We start from the raw sequence: 5,167 nt of genomic DNA, 5'->3' as shown, positions 1-5,167 counted from the left end.
TTGGAAAAGGGTAAAACAATCACTGGTGAATATTATGCATCATTATTAGAGCAGCTGAAAGAAGAAATTTAAAAAAAACGACTACATTTGGCGAGAAAAAAATTCTTTTTCATCACGAAAACTCCCGAGTTCACACATGCTTCGTTTCAATGGCTAAAATTGAAGAACTAAAATTCGAATTGGTCGAACACCCACCGTATTCACCAGATTTAGCCCCCAGTGACTTTTTCTTATTTCCAAACTTGAAAAAATGGCTCGATGGACAGAAATTTCCAGACAACGAAGACGTCATTGCCTCTGTAAGTGCTTATTTTGAGGCACTTCCGAAAACGCACTTTTCTGAAGGATTAAAAAAACTTGAAAAGCGATTGACCAAGTGTATAGAGCTCCAAGGAGATTATATTGAAAAATAAAAAAAAATGTACCCCAAAAAAATTGTTTTTATACTTCATTCTAAGGACTTATTGAACTACCCTCGTATTTATCGTTATGTAAAATAAACCTTTTGTTAGGCCGAAAGAATTCTTTTTTTTTCCTACAAATTTTATTTTTAAATTTTCCTTTCATACAATGGTAAGTTATGGCAAAAGAACAAGGGTCATTTTAATAGCACGTTTTTAGCATCTTTTCATATTTGTATGAAAACATCCACCATGTTATTAATTTTGAAGCTTTTTTATATTTTTCTGTCAATTTCAAAATAACACAAATAAACGCTTCCAAATTAAAAAACAAAACGATCAATATCTCAATAGGACATAAGTCAGTGAGGATTTAAAAAATTGAGTTTTTAAAAAATAAAGCACAAAACAGACCTACTTTCCTACTTTATAATTTTATAAATAGTTCTTCTCAAAGTTCTATAAAATATCGCTTATGATAATAAACTCTCACATTAATTTTGTATGGAGACAAAACACTGACATTTCCTGTTTCTTTAACTTATGTGTGATACAGATTTTTAAATTCTTGGTATGAATTCTTAAAAATGGCCACCAACTCAGACAGCGATTCTAAGAGCTCCGATTCAACGGTCGTAAATGTAAATAATAAGATACAAAAATCACCTATCCGTTACAAGAGCTGTAAAGGAACTGCCGTAAAAAGTGTTGTGTGTGTCAATTGTTGTAATTCTTATCATAAAAGCTGTGCTAATCGCATAAAAGACCTCGTATACCTTAGTGATGCTCAACGTCAGTTCTGTGCGCCAAAAAGTGCTCCATCTTCTCAAGGCAGTGAAAGTGAAACGATTATTCGTTTACAAAAATGAAGAACTAGTAGAAAAAATTCATAGACGAAACCAACATGAGGCTGGATCGGATTTTAAAATGAAGATGCTTTTTAAAAAAGCAAATGTTAAAAATCAGAACTTTTACACTATTATCCTGAAAGGTGACCCTATTACACATCGAGTATCATTGGAGAAAGGCAGAATTCACGTCGGCTGGGGAATTTGTACAGTGATTGATCACGTGCGCGTGTTTAGGTGTTTCAAGTGTTTAAAATTCGGGCACATGGCCAGGGTATGTAGACAAACTCATAACACAAGTCCACAGTGTGCAGGAGACCACAAAAAGTCAGGATGTAAAGCTACAGTTAAAATATGCACAAATTGTAAACACGCTGCAATCGTCCTTAATATACAGAACATAAAATTTGATCACTCTGCATTCAGTAAGGAATGTACTTCGTATATCAAGGCTGTCACTCGAACTAAGAGTAAAATCAACTACTCTCCTATATAGCAATCCGGTCAATCGAAGAGACAAACTGAATACAGTTGTGGTGACACGAACCTCAAACAACATACTGGATCAAGTCGAAGAAATAGAAGGAGCAGGCACACACAGAGTACCTATCAAGGCACGAGCATTTGATAATATATACTATCAGAATGTACGAGGACTTAGAACTAAATCGTTTGATTTACAGAATGCTGTCGCCTGACTGTATTATATACAGAAAGGACATAGATGAAAATACGAGTCATTTTCAACAAGGAGGTGGAGTCCTCATTGCAGTGCACTCAAAGTTTCGTAGTTTTGCTTGTAAAATGACAGTTTCCACTGTGGAGCAGATTTTCGTTATTATATATCATGGTTCATCACGAATACTCCTTGGCGCAGTATATATTTCCCCTCTCTCATCTTCGAATATTTTTTTATTGACCATTGCACCACGATAGAGACAATATAGGATTCTAATAGACTCGCATCAGCTGTTATAATGGGTGATTATAAAATAACAACAATTACATGGTCCAATGATGAACAAGGACTCCGTATTTTATCGAGAGGTGGAGCGCTTGCTTCAGCGAGAGAAGGAGCAGCTGCACTTTTGGACACATATGGATTCCTAAATGTGCATCAAATGAATCAAATACATAACATCTTTGGTAGAGTTCTAGATTTGGTCTTCACATCATTGGAAGCTACATCAGTTTGTAAATCAGATGATCCACTGTTGACCTGTTGCGACTATCATCCTGCACTGAAAATAACATTTCCCCTGAAAATTGGTGAATTTGGAAATGAAAAAAGTTACTATATAGACATCAAAAATGCAAACTTTGCGGCGATATCTTCGTTTCTAGCGGCTCTGGACTGGGATCAGGCATTTGCGTACTCTTGTATCGATGAATGTGTATTCCTTTGTTACTCAGTACTGTTGGATGCAGTAGACAGTACCCAGTATATTTTTTCGCGAGAACTAGTTAAAATGCTTGCAGAAAAAAGAGAAGCTCATTATCGGAATAAAATTTCAGGCCTTCAATCGGAATATGATAATTTTTCAAACTTAAGAGCCAAATGTAAAACCTTAAGAAAAAATTGTCTCTCGCATCATGTTTAAGATGTAGAAAATAATATCCCACAAAATCCCAAAGTTTCCTGGCGTCACGTCAATGAAAACAGAATTGAGAACGGACTAATTCCTAATATGATGTACCTTGGCGATAGGCAAGCAGATTCTATACCGGGCATATTAGAGTTTTTTGCTGACAATTTTGCTTCTGTATATGTAAATACCTATCCCCCTAAATACACGACTAATAAAGGAACATCTTTAGATGTAGGTCGTATAGACATTACATTATTAGAAGTATTTAAATGAATATGTTCAATTAATTGTAATAAAGAACCCGGTCCCGATGGAATAGCTCCTAAATTCCTAAAGAATAATTGTTGCGCTATTACTAAACCGCTATGACTTCTCTATAATAAATCCCTATCCACAGGAGTTTTTCCACAGAAGCGGAAATGTAGCCAAATTGCTCCTGTATACAAAGTGGGTGATAAAGCTCTTCTTATAAAAAATTACAGACCAGTTAGTATTATTAATTCAATTGTCAAATTATTTCAGAGCATAGTTGCAGACAAAATATCGGTCTGGAGTATAAATAATTTGGTGGATGAGCAGCATAGTTTCATTTACGGTAGAACAACATGTTCTAATTTAGCCATTTATACCCAATTCATAAATCAGGAACTAGATAGGAAATTACAAATTGATGCAATTTATACAGATTTTTCGTAAGCATTCGACAAAGTTAATCATTTGACATTAATCCAAAAGCTTTTTTAAGATAAATATATTATGTACATATTTATAACTTAAGAAGGCATCGAAATATTTCAATTTTTCGCAATATCGTCTTAAAGAACTTCAAAAAATAGTTAATCTTGGGAATTTAATTATTTAATGGTAACGAACATTCCTGTTCCCTCGGTGATTCAGTAAGCTCTAGAGAAAAATAAATATTACATACGAGGCTATTAAAAAAATTTGTAACGCCTTGAGGGGGGGGGGGGCACCACAAGGTTCACCTCAATGTTAAACTTACAAAAACCTTTTAGTCCAAGATCCCCATGCAAAATTCGACATGTATAATGTTAATGCAAAAATAAAATTTTTTAACTGTATTGTTATTAATTGACCACTGCTGTAAACGGTTGCCATAATGATTTTAGTGCAAAGTTCAAAAACAATTTCAAAACAGCAATTATTTATGGATTTTTTTTAAATGTGCAAATATATTGCTTGAGAATAATTTTTTTAAATGGAGGACTCAGTCACTGCTTCAATATAACAATGGGTTGCCACAGTGTAACCCATGCTGAATCTCACTTGCCAGGTCAAAGTGGTGGCTTACCTTTGAACTTTTCGCAAATATCGAGTTAATGGACGAAGTTTTCATAGAAATGAAGGGCATAAAATTTCAATCATTATGCCACGCAGTTGCCATGGCTCCGATGGTGCAAACGAGTTGTTGCTCGCTTTAAAAAAAGCCGCGCGGAGCAGAAAAACGACGACACGATCGGTTTCGACTAGATTCGGATTGACACTTTCGCGGAAATTGCGACAGTAGAATTTAGTGCAAGTAATCGCTGCAATTAAGAAGTGCTTTTTTTGCGAAAAAAGAGATGATGACGTCACAGAGTTTGGTAACAAGCGTTGAATTCAGAAAAATTAAGAATTTTTATTCCTATGAATACGCTGTTTTTCTTCCGTCTAAAAATCTCTCAGCGGGAACAGAAAAACTGCAAATCCTATTCCTCTCAATCGACTTAGTAAAATTTAACAAAACATTTATTTAACTTATTTTTCATCATTAAAGTTTTTTATAACTTATAAATTCGAAAAATATTCAAATTTATATTTATTTATATTTTTATCATTTATTTAAACGTCTTACAAATGCAACAAAGAAATCAATGCCAATGGAACGTTCCACGAAGGTTCCAATGGAACGTTCCAGGAAGGTTCCAGTGGGACCTGAGCGCAACCTTGCGGTTTTGAGACTGAAATAACAGTTCCTAATTTGGTCAACAGGTGGCGCCACTCACATATTTTTTGCTTCCCTGTAATTTTTTTTCGTTTAACCGACTGAGCGAAGGGTCTCCTAGCGCACGGGTTCACCAATAGATGGCGCCAATATTAATACGAACCTACCATGAATATCGATGGTGGCTGCTACTGCACGCTAGATGTCGCCATTAGTCCTATGCTTGCGCTCAGCTCCCGCTTTTCACTTCCTCTTATATAGTCTTAAAAATAGTCCCTAAAGTGCCTGTCCAATTACTTTAGTAAGCCTTTTTTACCCCCATCTTATTCGGCCCTGTGGACTTATTTAATATTTTATGGAAATATAAATATTATTGGTATTCAA

Source organism: Belonocnema kinseyi, chromosome 2, assembly GCF_010883055.1.
Source record: "Belonocnema kinseyi isolate 2016_QV_RU_SX_M_011 chromosome 2, B_treatae_v1, whole genome shotgun sequence".
In the NCBI taxonomy this organism is placed as follows: Eukaryota; Metazoa; Arthropoda; class Insecta; order Hymenoptera; family Cynipidae; genus Belonocnema; species Belonocnema kinseyi.
Note: the sequence above shows the minus strand (reverse complement) of the source record.